The sequence below is a fragment of the Delphinapterus leucas genome, chromosome 11 (genome assembly GCF_059928025.1).
Source record: "Delphinapterus leucas isolate spDelLeu-1000000601 "Yukka" chromosome 11, BTC_Dleu_Yukka2, whole genome shotgun sequence".
Taxonomy (NCBI): domain Eukaryota; kingdom Metazoa; phylum Chordata; class Mammalia; order Artiodactyla; family Monodontidae; genus Delphinapterus; species Delphinapterus leucas.
This window is the reverse complement of record NC_143139.1, coordinates 28226880-28248639: the sequence shown is the minus strand read 5'-3', so window position 1 is coordinate 28248639 and position 21760 is coordinate 28226880. Positions and strand designations below refer to the sequence as shown.

The 21760-nt window shown below is 38.6% G+C and overlaps 1 protein-coding gene across 15 annotated transcripts in view; it reads left to right on the top strand.

Moving 5' to 3' along the window:
* CPNE8 (copine 8) overlaps window positions 1-21760 on the top strand; it is a 350243-nt gene extending 328483 nt beyond the window's left edge. For all 15 annotated transcript variants that reach the window (XM_022577941.3, XM_089920493.1, XM_089920498.1 and 12 more), the window contains one exon: window positions 1-21760. This exon is cut by the window's left edge. The gene's annotated coding sequence lies outside the window, so the exon portion shown is untranslated.

The window sequence follows — 21760 nt, the reverse complement described above, 5'->3', positions numbered from 1 at the left end:
ATCCATACTGTTCTCCATAGTGGCTGTACCAATTCACATTCCCACCAGCAGTGCAAGAGTGTTCCCTTTTCTCCACACCGTTACCAACATTTATTGTTTCCTGATTTTTTGATGATGGCCATTCTGACCAGTGTGAGATGATATCTCATTGTAGTTTTGATTTTCATTTCTCTAATGATTAATGATGTTGAGCATTCTTTCATGTGTTTGTTGGCAGTCTGTATATCTTTTTTGGAGAAATGTCTATTTATGTCTTCTGTCCATTTTTGGATTCGGTTGTTTCTTTTTTTGATATTGAGCTGCATGAGCTGCTTGTTAATTTTGGAAATGAATCCTTTGTCAGCTGCTTCATTTGCAAATATTTTCTCCCATTCTGAGGGTTGTCTTTTCATCTTGTTTATGGTTTCCTTTGCTGTGCAAAAGCTTTGAAGTTTCATTAGATCCCATTTGTTTATTTTTGTTTTTATTTCCATTTCTCTAGGAGGTGGGTCAAAAAGGATATTGCTGTGATTTATGTCATAGAGTGTTCTACCTATATTTTCCTCTAAGAGTTTAATAGTTTCTGGCCTTACATTTAGGTCTTTAATCCATTTTGAGCTTATTTTTGTGTATGGTGTTAGGGAGTGATCTAATCTCATACTTTTCCATGTACCTGTCCAGTTTTCCCAGCACCACTTATTGTAGAGGCTGTCTTTTCTCCACTGTACATTCCTGCCACCTTTATCAAAGATAAGGTGTCCATATGTGCGTGTGTTTATCTCTGGGCTTTCTATCCTGTTCCATTGATCTATCTTTCTGTTTTTGTTCCAGTACCATACTGTCTTGATTACTGTAGCTTTGTAGTATAGTCTGAAGTCAGGGAGCCTGATTCCTCCTGCTCCATTTTTCGTTCTCTAGATTGCTTTGGCTATTCGGGGTCTTTTGTGTTTCCATACAAATTGTGAAATTTTTTGTTCTAGTTTTGTGAAAAATGACAGTCGTAGTTTGATAGGGATTGCATTGAATCTGTAGATTGCTTTGGGTAGCAGACTCATTTTCACAATGTTGATTCTTCCAGTCCAAAAGCATAGTATATCTCTCCATCTATTTGTGTCATCTTTAATTTCTTTCATCAGTGTCTTATAATTTTCTTCATACAGGTCTTTTGTCTACTTAGGTAGGTTTATTCCTAGATATTTTATTCTTTTTGTTACAATGGTAAATGGGAGTGTTTTCTTGATTTCACTTTCATATTTTTCATCATTAGTGTATAGGAATGCAAGAGATTAATGTGCATTAATTTTGTATCCTGCTACTTTACCAAATTCGTTGATTAGCTCTAGTAGTTTTCTGGTAGCATCTTTAGGATTCTCTATATATAGTATCATGTCATCTGCAAACAGTGACAGCTTTACTTCTTCTTTTCCTATTTGGATTCCTTTTATTTCCTTTTCTTCTCTGATTGCTGTGCCTAAACCTTCCAAAACTGTTGAATAAGAGTGGTGAGAGTGTGCAACCTTGTCTTGTTCCTGATCTTAGCGGAAATGCTTTCAGTTTTTCACCCTTGAGGACGATGTTGGCTGTGGGTTTGTCCTATATTGCAGTTATTATGTTGAGGAATGTTCCCTCTATGCCTACTTTCCGCAGGGTTTCTATCATAAATGGGTGTTGAATTTTGTCGAAAGTTTCTCTGCATCTATTAAGATGATCACATGGTTTTTATCCTTCAATTTGTTAATATGGTTTATCACATTGATTGATTTGCATATATTGAAGACTTCTTGCATTCCTGGAATAAACCCCGATTGATCATGGTGTATGATCCTTTTAATATGCTGTTGGATCCTGTTTGCTAGCATTTTGTTGAGGATTTTTTCATCTATGTTCATCAGTGATATTGGCCTGTAGTTTTCTTTCTTTGTGACATCCTTGTCTGGTTTTGGTATCAAGGTGATGGTGGCCTAATAGAATGATTTTGGTAGTGTTCCTCCCTCTGCTATATTTTGGAAGAGTTTGAGAAGGGCAGGTGTTAGCTCTTCTCTAAATGTTTGATAGAATTCACCTGTGAAGCCCTCTGGTCCTGGGCTTTTGTTTGTTGGAAGACTTTTAATCACAGTTTCAATTTCAGTGCTTGTGATTTGTCTGTTCATATTTTCTATTTCTTCCTGATTCAGTCTTGGCAGGTGGTGCATTTCTAAGAATTTGTCCATTTCTTCCAGGTTGTTCATTTGATTGGCATAGAGTTGCTTGTAGTAATCTCTCATGATCTTTTGTATTTCTGCAGTGTCAGTTGTTACTTCTCCTTTTTCATTTCTAATTCTATTGATTTGAGTCTTCTCCCTTTTTTTCTTGATGAGTCTGGCTAATGCTTTATCTATTTTGTTTATCTTCTCAAAGAACCAGCTTTTAGTTTTATTGATCTTTGCTATCATTACATTCATTTTTTTTTCATTTATTTCTGATCTGATTTTTATGATTTCTTTCCTTCTGCTAACTTTGGGGTTTTCTTGTTCTTCTCTCTCTAATTGTTTTAGGTGCAAGGTTAGGTTGTTTATTCGAAATGTTTCCTGTTTCTTAAGGTTGGCTTCTATTGCTATAAACTTCCCTCTTAGAACTTCTTTTGCTGCATCCCATAGGTTTTGGGTTGTCTTGACTCCATTGTCATTTGTTTCTGGGTATTTTCTTATTTCCTCTTTGATTTCTTCAGTGATCACTTCGTTATTAAGTAGTTTATTGTTTAGCCTCCATGTGTTTGTATTTTTTACAGATCTTTTCCTATAATTGATATCTAGTCTCATAGCGTTGTGGTCGGAAAAGATACTTGATACAATTTCAATTTTCTTAAATTTACTAAGGCTTGATGTGTGACCCAAGATATGATCTATCCTTGAGATTGTTCCATGAGCACTTGAAAAAAATGTGTATTCTGTTGTGTTTGGATTGAATGTCTTATAAATATCAATTAAGCCCATCTTGTTTAATGTATCATTTAAAGCTTGTGTTTTCTTTTTTATTTTCATTTTAGATGATCTGTCCATTGGTGAAAGTGCGGTGTTAAAGTCCCCTATGATGAATGTGTTACTGTTGATTTTCCCTTTTATTGCTGTTAGCATTTGCCTTATGTATTGAGGTGCTCCTATGTTGGGTTCATAAATATTTACAATTGTTATATCTTCTTCTTGGATCGATCACTTGATCATTATGTACTGAACTTCTTTGTCTCCTCTAATAGTCTTTATTTTAAAGTCGATTTTGTCTGATATGGGAATTGCTACTCCAGCTTTCTTTTGATTTCCATTTGCATGGAATATCTTTTTCCATCCCCTTACTTTCAGTCTGTATGTGTCTCTAGGTCTGAAGTGGGTCTCTAGTAGACAGCATATATATGGGTCTTGTTCTTGTATCCATTCAGCCAACCTGTGTCTTTTGGTGGGAGCATTTAGTCCATTTACATTTAAGGTAATTATTGATATGTATGTATGTATTCCCATTTTCTAAATTGTTTTGGGTTCGTTATTGTTAGTCTTTTCCTTCTCTTGTGTTTCTTGGCTAGAGAAGTCGCTTTAGCATTTGTTGTAAAGCTGGTTTGCTGGTTCTCAACTCTCTCAGCTTTTGCTGGTCTGTAAATGTTTTAATTTCTCCCTCAAATCTGAATGTGATCCTTTCTGGGTAGAGTAATCTTGTTTGCAGGTGTTTCTCCTTCATCACTTTAAATATGTCCTGCCACTCCCTTCTGGCTTGCAGAGTTTCTGCTGAAAGATCAGCTGTTAACCTTATGGGGAGTCCCTTGTTTTTATTTGTTGTTTTTCCCTTGCTGCCTTTAATATGTTTTCTTTGTATTTAATTTTTGACATTTTGATTAATATGTTTCTTGGTGCATTTCTCCTTGGATTTATCCTGTATGGGACTCTCTGTGCTTCCTGCACTTGATTAACTCTTTCCTTTCCCATATTAGGGAATTTTCAACTATAATCTCTTCAAATATTTTCTCAGTCCCTTTCTTTTTCTGTTCTTCTGGAACCCCTGTAATTCGAATGTTGGTGTATTTAATGTTGTGTCAGAGGTCTCTGAGTCTGTCCTCAGTTCTTTTCATTCTTGTTTCTTTACTCTGCTCTGCAGTAGTTATTTCCACTCTCTTATCTTCCAGGTCACTTATTCGTTCTTCTGCCTCAGTTATTCTGCTATTGATCCCATCTAGAGTATTTTTAATTTCATTTATTGTGTTGTTCATTGTTGTTTGTTTCATTATTAGTTCTTCTAGGTCCTTGTTAAATGTTCCTTGCATTTTGTCTATACTATTTCCAAGATTTTGGATCATCTTTACTATCATTATTCTGAATTCTTTTTCAGGTAGACGGCCTTTTTCCTCTTCATTTGTTAGGTCTGGTGGGTTTTTATCTTGCTCCTTCATCTGCTGTATTTTTTCTGTCTTCTCATTTTGCTTATCTTACTGTGTTTGGGGTCTACTTTTTGCAGGCTGCAAGTTCGTAGTTCCCATTGTTTTTGGTGTCTGTCCCTAGTGGCTAAGTTTGGTTCAATGGGTTATGTAGGCTCCCTGGTGGAGGGGACTAGTGCCTGTGTTCTGGTGGATGAGGCTGGATCTTGTCTTTCTGGTGGGCAGGTCCCTGTCTGGTGGTGTGTTTTGGGGTGTCTGTGGACTTATTATGATTTTAGACAGCCTCTCTGCTAATGGGTGGGGTTGTGTTCCTGTTTTGCTAGTTGTTTGGTATAGGGTGTCCAGCACTGTAGCTTGCTAGTCATAGAGTGAACCTGGGTGCTGGCGTTGAGATGGAGATCTCTGGGAGATTTTCGCCATTTGATATTATGTGGAGCTGGGAGGTCTCTTGTTGACCAGTGTCCTGAAGTTGGCTATCCCACCTCAGAGGCACAGCACTGACTCCTGGCTGCAGCACCAAGAGCCTTTCATCCACACGGCTCAGAATAAAAGGGAGAAAATGTAGAAAGAATGAATTAGTAGAAGTAGAAAGAAAGAAAGAAAGAAAGAAGAAAAGAAGGAAAGAAAGAAAGGAGGGAAGGAGGGAGGGAGGAAGGGAGGAAGGAAGGAGGGAAGGAAGGAAAAAAGAAAGAATGTATATAAAGTAAAATAAAATAAAATATAATAAAGTTATTAAAATAAAAAGCAATTATTAAGAAAAAAATTTTTTAAAAAACCGGATGGATAGAACCCTAGGACAAATGGTGGAAGCAAAGCTATACAGACAAAATCTCACATAGAAGCATACACATACACACTCATAAAAAGAGGAAAAGGAGAAAAATCATAAATCTTGCTCTCAAAGTCCACCTCCTCAATTTGGGATGATTTGTGGTCTATTCATGTATTCCACAGATGCAGGGTACATCAAGTTGATTGTGGAGCTTTAATCCGCTGCTTCTGAGGCTGCTGGGAGAAATTTCCCTTTCTCTTCTTTGTTCTCACAGTTCCCAGGGGCTCAGCTTTGGATTTGGCCCCGCCTGTGCATGTAGGTCGCCAGAGGGCTTCTGTTTTTCGCTCAGACAGGACAAGGTTAAAGGAGCCGCTGCTTCGGGGATTCTGGCTCACTCAGGTGGGGGGAGCGAGGGGCTTGGAGTGCAGGGGAAACCTGTGGCAGCAGAGGCCGAAGTGCTGTTGCACCAGCCTGAGGCGTGCCGTGTGTTCTCCCAGGGAAGTTGTCCTTGGGTCCTGGAACTCTGGCAGTGGCGGGCTGCTCAGGATCCCCGAAAGGGAGTTGTGGATAGTGACGGGTGCTCGCACACAGGCTTCTTGGTGACGGCAGCAGCAGCCTTAGCGTCTCCTGCCCATCTCTGGGATACGCGCTTTTAGCCGTGGCTCACGCCCATCTCTGGAGCTCCTTTAAGCAGCGCTCTTAATCCCCTCTCCTTGCGCACCAGGAAACAAAGAGGGAAGAAAAAGTCTCTTGCCTCTTCGGTAGCTCCAGACCTTTTCCCAGACTCCCTCCCGGCTAGCCGTCTTGTACTAACCCCTTCAGGCTGTGTTCACACCACTAACACGAGTCCTCTCCCTGCACTCCAACCAAAGCCCAAGCCTCAGCTCGCAGCCCTGCCCACCCCAGTGGGTGAGCAGACAAGCCTCTCGGGCTGGTGAGTGCCGGTCGGCACCGATCCTCTGTGCGGGAATCTCCCTATTTTGCCCTCAGCACCCCTGTTGCTGTGCTCTCCTCTGCGGCTCTGAAGCTCCCCCCCTCCGCCACCCACCGTCTCCTCCTGCAAAGGGGCTTCCTAGTGTGTGGAAACCTTTCCTCCTTCACAGCTCCCTCCCACTGGTGCAGGTCCCATCCCTATTATTTTGTCTCTGTTTTTTCTTTTTTCTTCTGCCCTACCCAGGTTCATGGGGAGATTTTTGCCTTTTGGGAGGTCTGAGGTCTTCTGCCAGCGTTCAGTAGGTGTCCTGTAGGAGTTGTTCCACGTGTAGATGTATTTCTGGTGTATTGTTAGAAGGTGCCTGAATTTCAGTGACACGTTACTTTAGGATCTGGGTGGCAACTTCAGGAACATTCCTCTCTAGCTCCAAACACAGTTTTAAGTTTCTGCTGTCAGATGTCCCTCTGGGTGAGACGGTTCTTAGGGCATAATTTCCACCATGTTCTTGGTCTGCTGGCTTTCTGGATGAAGTCGCTATTCTAGAGTGCTGCTTAAAGGAGCTCCAGAGACGGCCATGAGCCGGGGCTATCAGCACGGACCCCAGAGATGGGCATGAGACACTAAGGCTGCTGCTACCACCAAGAAGCCTGTGAGCAAGCACAGCTCACTACCCACACCACCCTCCTGGGAGCCTGTGCAGCCCATCACTACCAGGGTCCCGTGATGCAGGGACAACTTCCCCGGGAGAATGCATGGCATACCTCAGGCTGATGCACCGTCCTGCTGGCCTCTGCTGCCGCAGGCTTGCCCCACATCTGTACCCCTCCCTGCCTCCAGCCTGAGTGAGCTAGAGCCCCTGAAGGAGCTGCTCCTCTAACCCTGTCCTGTCTGAGCAAAGAACAGAAACCCCCAGGTGACCTACATGCAGAGGCGAGTCCAAATCTAAAGCTGAACCCCGGGAGCTGTGTGAACAAAGAAGAGAAAGGGAAATTTCTCCCAGCAGCTTCAGAAGCAGCGGATTAAAGCTCCACAATCAACTTGATGTACGCTGCATCTGTGGTATACGTGAATAGAAAATGAATCATCCCAAATTGAGGAGGTGGACTTTGGGAGCAAAGATAAATTATTTTTTCCCCTTTTTCTCTTTTTGTGAGTGTGTATGTCTATGCTTCTGTGTGTGATTTTGTCTGTACAGCTTTGCTGTCACCATTTGTCCTCGGGTTCTGTCCAACAATTTTTTGTCTTTTTTTTTAACTTTTAAAAATTGTTTTCTTAATACTTATTTTTTATATTAATAACTTTATTTTATTTTATATTTTCCTTCTTTCTTTCTTTCTTTCATTTCTTTATTTTTTCTCCCTTTTATTCTGAGCCATGTGGATGAAGGGCTCTTGCTGCTCAAGCCAGGAGTCAATGCTGTGTCTCTGAGCTGAGAGAGCCAATGTCAGGACACTGATCCACAAGAGACCTTCCAGCTCCACATAATATAAAATGGTGAAAGTCTCCCAGAGATCCCCGTCTCAAAAACAACACCCAGCTTCACTCAACAACCAGCAAGCTACAGTGCTGGACACGCTTTGCCAAACAACAAGGAAGACAAGAACACAAACCCATCCATTAGCAGAGAGGCTGCCTAAAATCATAATAAGGCCACAGACACCGCAAAACACAGCACCAGACATGAACCTTCCCACCACAAATACATGATCCAGCCTCATCCACCAGAACACAGGCAGTAGTCCACTCCATCAGGAACCCTACACAACACACTGAACCAAACTTAACCACTAGGGACAGACACCAAACACAATTGGAACTATGAACCTGCAGCCTGCGAAAGGAGACCCCAAACACAGTAAGATAAGCAAAATAAGAAGACAGAAAAACACACAGCAGATGAAGGAGCAAAATAAAAACCCACCAGACCTAACAAATGAAGAGGTAAAAGGCAGTCTACCTGAAAAAGAATTCAGAATAATGATAGTAAAGATGACCCAAAATCTTGGAAATAGAATACAGAAAATACAAGAAACATTTAACAAGGACCTAGAAGAACTAAAGAGCAAACAAACAATGATAAACAACACAATAAATGAAATTAAAAATCCTCTAGAAAGGATCAATTGCACAATAACTGAGGAGGAAGATCAGATAAGTGACCTGGAAGATAAAATAGTGGAAATAAATACTGCAGAGCAAAATAAAGAGAAAAGAATGAAAAGAATTGAAGATAGTCTCAGAAGCCACTGACACAACATTAAATGCACCAAAATTAGAATTATAGGGGTCACAGAAGAAGAAGAGAAAAAGGAAGGGACTGAGAAAATATTTCAAGAGATTATAGTTGAAAACTTCCCTAATATGGGAAAGGAAATTGTAAATCAAGTCCAGGAAGCACAGAGAGTCCCATACAGGATAAATCCAAGGAGAAACATGCCAAGACACATATTAATCAAACTATCAAAAATTAAATACAAAGAAAACATATTAAAAGCAGCAAGGGGAAAACAACAAATAACACACAAGGGAATCTGCATAAGGTTAACAGCTGATCTTTCAGCAGAAACTCTGCAAGCCAGAAGGGAGTGGCAGGACATATTTAAAGTGATAAAAGAGAAAAACCTACAACCAAGATTACTCTACCCAGCAAAGATCTCATTCAGATTGGATAGAGAAATTAAAAGCTTTACAGACAAGCAAAAGTTGAGAGAGATCAGCACCACAAAACCAGCTTTACAACAAATGCTAAAGGAACTTCTCTAGGCAGGAATCACAAGAGAAGGAAAAGACCTACAATAACAAACCCAAAACAATTAAGAAAATGCGGATAGGAATATACATATCAATAGTTACTTTAAATGTAAATGGATTAAATGTGCCCACCAAAAGACAGAGACTGGCTGAATGGATAAAAAAACAAGACCCATATATATGGTGTCTACAAGAGACCCACTTCAGACCTAGGAACACAGACACACTGAAAGTGAGGGGATGCAAAAAGATATTCCATGCAAATGGAAATCAAAAGAAAGCTGGAGTAGCAATTCCCATATCAGACAAAATCGACTTTAAAATAAAGACTATTAGAGGAGACAAAGAAGTTCAGTACATAATGATCAAGTGATCAATCCAAGAAGAAGATATAACAATTGTAAATATTTATGCACCCAACATAGGAGCACCTCAATACATAAGGCAAATACTAACAGCCATAAAAGGGGAAATCGACAGTAACAAAATAATAGTAGGGGACTTTAACACCCCACTTTCACCAATGGACAGATCATCCAAAATGAAAAATATGGAAACACAAGCTTTAAATGATACATTAAAAAAGATGGACTTAATTGATAGATATAGGGCATTCCATCCAAAAACAACAGAATACACATTCTTCTCAAGTGCTCATGGATCATTCTCCAGGATAGACCATATCTTGGGTCGCAAATCAAGCCTGGTAAATTAAAGAAAATTGAAATCATATCAAGTATATTTTCTGACCTCAGTGCTATGAGAGTAGATATCAATTACAGGAAAAGATCTGTAAAAAATACAAACACATGGAGGCTAAACAATACACTACTTAATAACCAAGTGATCACTGAAGAAATCAAAGAGGAAATCAAAAATTACCTATAAACAAATGACAGTGGAGATACGATGCTCCAGAACCTATGGGATGCAGCAAAAGCAGTTCTAAGAGGGAATTTTATAGCAATACAGTCCTACCTTAAGAAACAGGAAAATCTCAAATAAACAACCTAACCTTGCACTTAAAACAATTAGAGAGAGAAGAACAAAAAAAACCCATTTTAGCAGAAGGAAAGAAATCATAAAGATCAGTTCAGGAATAAATGAAACAGAAATGGAAACGATAGCAAATTTCAATAAAACTAAAAGCTGGTTCTTTGAGAAAATGAACAAAATTGATAAACCATTAGCCAGACTCATCAAGAAAAAAAGGGAGAAGACTCAAATCAACATAATTAGAAATGAAAAAGGAGAAGTAACAACTGACACTGCAGAAATACAAAGGATTATGAGGGACTACTACAAGCAACTCTATGCCAATAAAATGGACAACCTGGAAGAAATGAACAAATTCTTAGAAGTGTAGAACCTGGCATGACTGAACCAGGAAGAAATAGAAAATATGAACAGACCAATCACAAGCACTGATATTGAAACTGTGATTTAAAATCTTCCAACAAACAAAAGCCCAGGACCAGTTTGCTTCACAGGCGAATTCTATCAAACATTTAGAGAAGAGCTAACACCTATCCTTCTCAAACTCTTCCAAAATAGAGCAGTGTTAGAAACATGCCCAAACTCTTTCTATTAGACCACCATCACCCTGATACCAAAACCAGACAAATATGTCACAAAGAAAGCAACTACAGGCCAATATCACTGATGAACATAGATGCAAAAATCCTCAACAAAATATTAGCAAACAGAATCCAACAGCACATTAAAGGATCATACACCATTACCAAGTGGGGTTTATTCCAGGTATGCAAGGAGTCTTCAATGTACGCAAATCAATCAATGTGATAAACCATATTAACAAATTGAAGGAGAAAATCCATATGATCATCTCAGTAGACATAGAGAAAGCTTTTGACAAAATTCAACACCCATTTATGATATAAACCCTGCAGAAAGTAGCCATAGAGGGAACTTCCCCTAAGATAATAAAGGCCATATATGACAAACCCACAGCCAACATCATCCTCAGTGGTGAAATACTGAAACCATTTCCACTAAGATCAGGAAGAAGACAAGGTTGCCCACTCTCACCACTCTTATTCATCATAGTTTTGGAAATTTTAGCCACAGCAAACAAAGAAGAAAAGGAAATAAAAGGAATGCAAATCGGAAAAGAAGAAGTAAAGCTGTCACTGTTTGCAGATGACATGATACTATACATAGAGAATCCTAAAGATGCTACCAGAAAACTACTAGAGCTAATCAATGAATTTGGTAAAGTAGAAGGATACAAAATTAATGCACAGTAATCTCTGGCATTCCTATACACTAATGATGAAAAATCTGAAAGTGAAATTAGGAAAACACTCCCATTTACCATTGCAACAAAAAGAATAAAATATCTAGGAATAAACCTACCTAAGGAGACAAAAACCTGTATGCAGAAAATTATAAGACAGTGATGAAAGAAATTAAAGATGATACAAATAGATGGAGAGATATACCATATTCTTGGACTGGAAGAATCAACATTGTGAAAATGACTCTACTACCCAAAGCAATCTACAGATTCAATGCAATCCCTATCAAACTACGACTGGCATTTTTCACAGAACTAGAACAAAAAATTTCATAATTTGTATGGAAACACAAAAGACCCCGAATAGCCAAAGCAATCTTGAGAACGAAAAATGGAGCTGGAGGAATCAGGCTCGCCCTCCTCAGAATATACCACGAAGCTACAGTAATCAAGAGAGTATGATACTGGCACAAAAACAGAAAGATAGATCAATGGAACAGGATAGAAAGTCCAGAGATAAACCCACGCACATATGGTCACCTTATCTTTGATAAATGAGGCAAGGATATACAGTGGAGAAAAGACAGCCCTTTTAATAAGTGGTGCTGGGAAAACTGGACAGGTACATGTAAAAGTATTAAATGAGAACACTCCCTAACACCATATACAAAAATAAACTCGAAATGGATTAAAGACCTAAATATAAGGCCAGATACTATCAAACTCTTAGAGGAAAACATAGGCAGAACACTCTATCACATAAATCACAACAAGATCCTTTATGACCCACCTCCTAGAGAAATGGAAATAAAAACAAAAATAAACAAATGGGATCTAATGAAACTTCAATGCTTTGTCAGAACAAAGGAAACCATAAACAAGATGAAAAGACAAACCTCAGAATGGGAGAAAATATTTGCAAATGAAGCAGCTGACAAAGGATTAATTTCCAAAATTTACAAGCAGCTCATGCAGCTCAATATCAAAAAAGCAAACAACCCAATCCAAAAATGGGCAGAAGACCTAAGTAGACATTTCTCCAAAGAAGATATATAAATTGCCAACAAACACATGAAAGAATGCTCAACATCATTAATCATTAGAGAAATGCAAATCAAAACTACAATGAGATATCATCTCACACTGGTCAGAATGGCCATCATCAAGAAATCTAGAAAAAATAAATGCCGGACAAAGTGTGGAGAAAAGGGAACACTCTTGCACTGTTGGTGGGAATGTAAGTTGATACAGCCACTGTGGAGAACAGTATGGAAGTTCCTTAAAAAACTAAGAATAGAACTACCATATGACCCAGCAATCCCACTACTGGGCATATCCCCTGAGAAAACCATAATTCAAAAAGAGTCATGTACCAAAATGTTCATTGCAGCTCTATTTACGATAGCCATGACATGGAAGCAACCTAAGTGTCCATCAACAGATGAATGGATAAAGAAGATGTGGGACATATATGCAATGGAATATTACTCAGCCATAAAAAAAATGAAATTGAGTTATTTGTAGTGAGGGGGATGGACCTAGCATCTGTCATACAGAGTGAAGTCAGAAAGGGAAAAACAAATACCCTATGCTAACACATATATATGGAATCTAAGAAAAACAAGTCATGAAGAACCTGGGGCAAGACGGGAATAAAGACACAGATCTTCTAGAGAATGGACTTGGGGATATGGGGAGGGGTAAGGGTAACCTGTGACAAAGTGAGAGAGTGGCATGGACATATATACACTACCAAACGTAAAATAGATAGCTAGTGGTAAGCAGCTGCATAGCACAGGGAGATCAGCTCGGTGGTTTGTGACCACCTATATAGGGAGGTTGGGAGGGAGGGAGTTGCAAGAGGGAAGAGATATGGGAACATATGTATATGTATAACTGATTCACTTTGTTATAAAGCAGAAACTAACACACCATTGTAAAGCAATTATACTCCAATAAACATGTTTAAAAAAAAATTACGCTTGTGCAGAGCTTTCCCATCAATGTGTCTCAGGTAGCTTACAGGTGTATGCCTTGCAGATGTGCTACCTTGGGATAGTAGGGACTCCAAGCCTTCAGCATCCTTATTGGCTAACCTGAATAAATTTTACAATATTCCTTTTTTTTAATCTTGACTTTAATGGCAGGAAAGTATATCTTGACTTAAAAAGGTAGAAAAGCCTTGCATTACGAAGATTATTTCTCACATAATCTTTGCTTAAAACAAGTTCTGTCTTTGATTATTTTCTACTTATATTCCCTAATATATTTATACTATAATTAAATTCAAATGTTTCACATGTAACTCCATGATAAATCTATTGTGGAAGCAACATCCAGAAGAATTAGCTCTGAGAGTCCTCATGAGAAGCTCAAGTTTACATTAATCAAGTACATCTTTTTACATTGAGTTATAGAATTTCTGAGAAAGAATTCTTGCCTTTTCAATCATCAAACAAACACTCTACCACTCTCAGAAAAAGTGAGTTCCTTAATCTGTGTATCACCAGATGACCCACAGGACACTGAAGCACAAAATCAAAGGGATTCAAAATTGTTTTTTTTCCCCTAAAATGAACACAATTCTAAATGCCTTGCCCTCATCACCATTACTGTGCCCCTCACCCACACCTTCCCACCAAATATTCCTTTGTTTGCTCTGCTGAAAGTCATTTAACAATAAGCAAAGCCTTTCATTATACAAAATATAGGGAGGCCTGGTGATGAAAGACATGGGACTTTAAGAATTAATAAGCACATTTTATAAACCTACTGACATAATTGTTTGTACCAAGAATTTCTTTTTTTTCTGGAAGGCTTTACTTCATCAGATCTTTTCTTAAGATATGATTTTTATGAGGGAAGACTTGGTACATCATGATCATGCAAATGCTGAAAAGGACTTCCTTTGAATATATGAAAGGGGAAACAAGAGATTAAACAAATACAAGCCTGAGCTATGTTTATCACTGTTTTCATAGATGATCATTCTAGCAACATACACAGCTCAGATTTCAAGTTTCACAACCAGAGTAAGGAGCCACTAAATAGAAGGATTTGCCAAATAGAGAGTAGGAAAAACGCTCCATAACCAAATCATTTTTTTTTAAATCAATATGACCTCCAACAACTATTCTACTTAATGGAAATATTTATTTTTAATCAAAGTATACTAACATAATACACAGATATCTCATAACATAATGATTGTACTAAGATTATTACTAAAGAGATACTTGTTTTGATTCCCATCACAGACTTCTGAATAGTTTTAGAGGAAACACCTTCAAATGTCAAAAGATAAGGTGGTTGCTTGCTTTATACCTTATTAAACCACCTTCAACTCCATCATCTGCCATTGTTCTTACTTCCCAGGGCTTGGAGATGCTCTGAGATCTGAAAATCTAATGTCTGAAATCTAAGAGAAATATGACTACTGAACTCTTACCATGGAAAGAACAAAAGCAAACTGAGCTAAAGATTCAATCATTTAGTTTTAAAGCAACAGTGGCCATAACATAAGTATTTTCTCATCACACAAGTTATTCACTAATTTAATTCCCATGAAACATGAATGTTGGACATTCCTAATGTATTTAGATAAGTTGATTTCATATAGATAAGATTTCCTATTAGTTAAAGAGTTAGTTGTCATTGACCTACAAATTAAGAGAAAGGTAGAAGGAAGAAATATGGTTAGGGTTGGCTTGAAAATAGCTCCTCTTGGGAGTTCCCTGGTTGCCTAATGGTTAGGATTCTGGGCTTTCTCTGCCATGGCCCAGGTTCAGTCCCTGGTTAGGGAACTAAGATCCTACAAGCCTCGCAGCACAGCCAAAAATAAATAAATAAACAAACAAATAAATAAACTTCCCTTTCAGAGATCTTCCTCATCTTATAAAATAAGTTAATTAATAAAAGTTTTAAGAATGGTTCAGTAATTTTGACAGAGAACAACCAGTTTGATAACTCTTAAAATTTCCACATGAAAGTTCTAAGATACACTAAATAAAATGTCTATCAATTATTTTTTTAAAAATATTTAAATTTGAGTTTACCTAAAATTAACAAAATTATTTCACTATTTTATCATTTCCAACAGTAGCAAAAGGCATGCTCTATAATTTGAAATGGGCAAATTTGGCATATGGACCTTAGATAACAATTCTGCACCAGAAGATTTAAAAGAAAGTGGCGAAGCCCTGGGAATACAAAGCAGCAATTACTAGAAACCCTTTTGGGTTCATCAAGAAAAAACTTTCACGTTCCTGAACATACGGACCTAACCAAAAAAAAAAAAAATCTATGATAACAGTTTTCAAATTCTGAGTTAGGTCGTCAAATGGCAGTCTGGAAAGCTACAGAATAATAGGCACTCTTAATTGTTTTGTTTTGCGGTACGCGGGCCTCTCACTGCTGTGGCCTCTCCCGTTGCGGAGCACAGGCTCCGGACGCGCAGGCTCAGCGACCATGGCTCACGGGCCCAGCCGCTCCGCAGCATGTGGGATCTTCCCGGACCGGGTCACGAGCCTGTGTCCCCTGCATCGGCAGGCGGACTCCCTGGGAAGCCCTTAATTGTTTATTTATTTTCTGATGATAGTAGTTTTAAATAAGTGATTTGAAATCTAAGTCCCAAGGATTGTATATGTGCTTGGTCTCTTGTATAGGCTTATAAAGTTGCTGGAAGCTTCACCAGAAGGAACATAACTCATTAGATCTGAGGTTCTATCTCGGCTGTGCGATTTCAGAAAAAATACCACTTAAATATCTAATTCTAATTTTTATCATCCAAATAAAATGGGTGATATTTACAAGGGTCCTTAAAACACTATTCTTCTGTAGTCTTCTCAGCAATGTAAGTTACTTTAATTGGAACACACCCTGAAGCTTAACACACCCTTTAATAGCCTGGTGGGAGGAGGTTATTGAATGAACTTTATGTACCGAGCTATCAAAGAGCCTCTGAGAGATTGATCAGCAAGTGAAAAATCTCAGCTTCTTATTTAAAAAGGCAAGTTATGGGCTTCCCTGGTGGCGCAGTGGTTGAGAGTCCGCCTGTCGATGCAGGGGACACGGGTTCGTGCCCCGGTCCGGGAAGATCCCATATGCCGTGGAGCGGCTGGGCCCGTGAGCCATGGCCGCTGAGCCTGAGCGTCTGGAGCCTGTGCTCCGCAACGGGAGAGGCCACAGCAGTGAGAGGCCTGTGTACCGCAAAAAATAAAAATAAATAAATAAATAAAAATAAAAAGGCAAGTTATTAGTTTAGCCATTACTTCAAGTCAGTCACATATTCTCAACATTCTCCTCTTTGCCTGAGAACACAGATAATACGGGAAAATTGAGGGAAAAAGCCCAAGTCCCATTGCTTTGTGAATGTCTTTGAGCTTATTTGTATGTGCCCTCATGCCTATGTCCCTGCTCTTATCCTCCTGTCATTTATCAAATTTAATTGCTTATTTGTTGTCTGTATTTCAGGTATGTCCACAAATTCCATGATAGCAGAAAGCTGACAAGTCTTGTTCACTCTTCTATCTCTAACATATAGCACAGGTCCTAGATCTTAGTAGGTAATCAATTGAATTATTGAAAGTGAATTGACAAAAGATTGATCCTTAAGAATGTTACATTAGTAACTTGGTATTTTAAGGTAAGCCTGATTCACAATGTATCTATGCTGAGAGAGATCAGTAAGATCTTCAAACAACACCAAGCCTCACTTTTCCAATATTTATTTATCATTCCTCTAAGCCAGAACTATGAAAGGGAATGAAAAGCCATCAACAGCTTCTCTCTCTCCACCTGCATTCAGGGCTAACTATCAGTGAAATGATCAAAAAGCAGTCAGGCAGCAGGAGAGAAGAGACTAATGAAGCTTTGACACAATCTAATAGCCACAGGTCCTGACTCAGGATAGTTTGAAGAGAGTATTCACAAGATGCCAGTCATATTATTTCTGCTCTGAAATTTCCTTTGACCAAGCATGCTAAACAAAACAAAAGAAAACAAAATTAAAGATTTTACATTCTACCTTAAAAATGAAAAAGCAAGAATTTATATTTTAGGTATTGAAAAACTATACTGGGCTTCCGTGGTGGCGCAGTGGTTGAGAGTCCGCCTGCTGATGCAGGGGACTATGGGTTCGTGCCCCAGTCCGGGAGGATCCCACATGCCACGGAGCTGCTGGGCCCATAAGCCATGGCCGCGGAGCCTGTGCTCCGCAACGGGAGAGGCCACAACAGTGAGGGCCCCGTGTACCGCAAAAAAAAAACCCCAAAACAAACAAAAAAACCTATACTGTATCCTTACCTTTGTGTTTTACATGTGCTTTGTGTATTTCCAAGTGGATTGTGCATGTGTGTGTTGCAGAGGGTGAATATATGCCTTCACTCACATGCATATACCTGCATATATGTGTAGGCAACAGTAAATGTGGGGACAGTAAACAAGGGCTTGTGGTACAGAAGAAATGACAGTGCTTTACAAGCGTTTACTGCCTTTCCTAGTATTGTTTATATACCCTGGGGGAAGTATTTCCAACCTGTACAGGATGTGGACAAGAAAATAGAAGGTTAGAGCTTTGCAAATGCATTTGTAATAGGACAAGTAGACTTGCAAACCCTATGCTAACATTTATGATTTTTAATGTATTCTTGCATTTTCTGCTTTTCAACAAGGGAGAAAGATTTAATGAATATGGATTTGTTGTAGGGAAGAAACGTGGAGTACAGTAGTTATTACATATTGGCATTTCAGCCCAGAATTCCACCTACTAGTTGATTAGACTGAATTCCATTTAACTTTCTAAGAAGGAACAAATAAATACTCAAAATCCTACCTGCAGGGACTTCCCTGGTGGCGCAGTTGTTAAGAATCCACCTGCCAATACAGGGGACACGGGTTTGAGCCCTGGTCCGGGAAGATCCCACATGCCGCGGAGCAACTAAGCCCATGCGCCATAACTAGTGAGCCTGTGCTGTAGAGCCCGCGAGCCACAACTACTGAGCCTGTGTGCCACAGCTACTGAAGCCCACGTGCCTACAGCCCGTGCTCCACAACAAGAGAAGCCACCACAATGAGAAGCCCGTTCACCACAACAAAGAGTAACCCCGCTTGCCGCAACTAGAGAATGCCCGCGCGCAGCAATGAAGACCAAATGCAGCCAAAAATAAATAACAAATAAATAAATTTAGTTAAAAACAAAAAATCCTACCTGCATCCTCCATTAGATAATCAATTTTCTGTAACTATTTCCTAAACCATAGTAATGACTTAGTAATGGTTTAGCATTTAATCACTTAGAAAGCGCTATCTGACATGAAACCTCTGTCCACACCTGTCAAAACTCTGCTCACCTACAAAGCCTCAGCTCAAATTCTGCTTTTCAGCCTTGCTTTCCTGCATTCCCTAGATTGCTAGGAATTAATGCCTCTTTTTCTCCAGCCTGTATATGGGTATTCTGCTCTCCCTCTCTAAGAGCAGGCTATGTTTGCAGTGGCTGGGGGGTGAGGGGGCGGGGTCTTATTGCTGTAACACTGCTAGGGAGCAATCTAAGTCTGAAGTTAATTAACAGGAAGCCCATCTGTGTAAAGATGTGAGTCACATTCTTGAATATACCCCTTATCAGAAATAAAGGTAATGCTTTACCTCCCATCTACTTTATTCCTTTGTCCTATTTCTAATTTCTTTAGAGAAAAATGGGGTGTGATGTATCCAGTCTTTAAAAGACCCCAACTGACTCGCAATGAGCTCCTGCCTGCAGTTACTCAATCTCCCCGATGACTCTGCACAGCCACTCCAGACTGGGATTCCTCCTACCTTGCAGGATAGAATCCACAATTCTCAGTTTGTGTTTTCCCCTTAAGCAGAACCCAAGAAAAAGACTGGGGTGTATGCAGTTTATTAGGGAGGTAATCTCCCAGAGTGGGAGTGAGGTATTTGTGAGAAAGACAGAAAAAGAGAAATCCATTATAAGAGTATGTTATCAAAGTCACTGAAGGCAACACAGCTTCCTCATGCCCCCAGGCTTTTGAGAATCATATAGGATGCTTTGCCCACCTGAGAATTAACTAGGAGAAGTGTTTATCTGTGAGCTCACATCTCCTATTAGTTAGAGAGACCTACACTTCTGGGCTGTTCACACATGCTTGTGGAATGGACTTTTCAGCATCTGTGGCATTGGAGCCACAGGGTGAAAAGCTAAAGTCATGCAGTACATGCTTGAGGTAAGACATTGTCTGCATAATGTGAGTTGAAACCTGCATCATCAGCCATGGCTGAAATCAGAATTGAGGCTAAGAGAATGAGTTGAGTCATCAGAGGTATATGAAACACATTGTCTTCAAGACACACATTGAGCTGGCATTGCCTATATTTCCAGCCTCATATCCTGCCACTTCTCCTTCCCACATGAAAGGCAACTAGGATTAAACTGCATGCAGTTCTAAGAATACATCATTCTATTTCATACTCCATGCTTTTCCACATATCAGTCATTTCTCATTCTCAAGCCTACTCATCTTCCAAAGCTCTGTTTTGGTATTTCTGCATAAGCTAATGGAGCCAGGAAGCCCCAAAGGGGGAGCTCCCATGCACTACTACTCACCTTTGCTTGTAGATCCCAGCAGGAAACAGTTTCATTTACACACCCCAGCAGGAGGCAAACAGATTTTCTCCTTGCCCAGCAACAGCCAGCCAGTGAGAAACTGCCATTCAGCCAATGAGAGCCGCCACCATCCTGAACTCCCGCTCTTCTCTAGTGAACTTTGTTCAGAACAGCCCCTCTCAACTTCCTCCTCTTTCCTCTAAGAAAGAAAGCTCCTCTCCTTTGTTCTCTGGACTTGCCTATGGTTCATCATAGTTTCCTAGTCCCAAATTGTAATCCCCAAATAAACTCATTTTGTTGGCAAAAAAAACAAAAACAAAAAAACTGGCTATTTTATTTTTAAGGTTGACCTTTTTATTTAGTACATTAAATATCATAAGGTATGCTTCATGTAACTTTTTATTGAAGTATAATATAGTTTAAAGTGCAAAATCATAAGCACATTTCTTGATGAATTTTCATGAGAGGAACACATTTATTTAGCCACCATGCAGATAAAAAATATAATACTACTAGCAGCCCTCTCTTTGCCCCATCATAAATTACAAACTGCTCCTCAAAGTAACTATCTTGACTTTTATCTCTATATGTTATTTTTGTCTTTTTGTGGATTTTATATAAATGGAACTACACAATTTGTATTCATTTGTCTTATTACTTTCATCCAATATCTTGTTTGTGAGATTTTATCCAAGTACTCGTGCATGGCAATTTTTTCTCACTCCTGTATAGTATTCCATTAATATATCACAATTTGTTTTTTTTAATTGATGAGCATTGAGTTATTTTAAGCTTTAGGATATTATGAAGAAAGCTTTATGACTAGTACTGTATGTGACTTTTGATATAAATATGCATGTATTTCTATTGGGTATATACGTAAGAATGCTTCCTGTTTTAAAGGTAACTTGATCTGAAATTAGTATAGCTAAGCTAGGCTTCTTTTGCTTAGTGTTCTCATGGTTTACATTCTTTTGCATTCTATTACTTTCAATCTTTCTTATCCTTGTATTTAAGTTTTCTCTTTTAATATCAGCATTTACTTGGGTTTAAATTTGTGCTTCACCAGATACAGGCTTTGAATTTGCAAAAGGGAGGCCTGCCTGGGCTAGTGCTGTGGATGGGTAATTCTTTCTAACTCTGAGGTTCAGTATTAGGGAGCCCTTCTGCCAGAAGTCACATTCTCTAGTGGGACCAATAACTTTATCAGTGATAAGGGTGCACCTTGAGTTGCCAGGTAAATACATCATGCTCAGTGAATTTTGAATTTCAGTTATAAAACAAATAATGTTTTAGTATAAGTATGTTCCAAATATTGCATGGGACATATTTATACTAAAGCATTATTTGTTGTTTATCTGAAATTCAAATTTAAGTGGGTGTCCTGTATTTTTACTTGATAAATCTGACAACCTTAGGTATTCAGTCTGATAATCAAATGTCAGTATTTTGTTCATAACAAACTATTGTAATTATTGATATATTTAGGTTAATAGCTACCATCTTACTACTTTTCAACATTTGCACCACTCATAAATTTCTGTTTTTCTCCTTACTTGATTTTGATTAATAAAGTATTATTCTTATTATTTCATAATAAAATTACCAATCTATTAGCCTCATAGTTACATATTATTTTACTATTCTCTTAGCGTTACTAGAGATTATAATATGTATCCTGATTTATTACATTTTAGAGAAATTAGTATATATATATGATATCCCAGGTAATGTCAGAAATATAGACTCTCTTAGCTCTGAACTTTTGTGATTTAGTTGGAATGCATTGTGTCTACATATATGTTAAACTCCACAATATACCGTGATTATTTTGTACAATTAATATTACTTTATACTTACCCACAAATCTTTTCCATTTATCTTCATTATTTTATGCATTTCAGCGTTTCCATCTGGGTCAATTTACCTTTTGCTTAAGTACTCTTTTTTTTTTTAACATCTTTATTGGAGTATAATTGCTTTACAATGGTGTGTTAGTTTCTGCTTTACAACAAAATGAATCAGTTATATATATACATATGTTCCCATATCTCTTCCCTCTTGCATCTCCC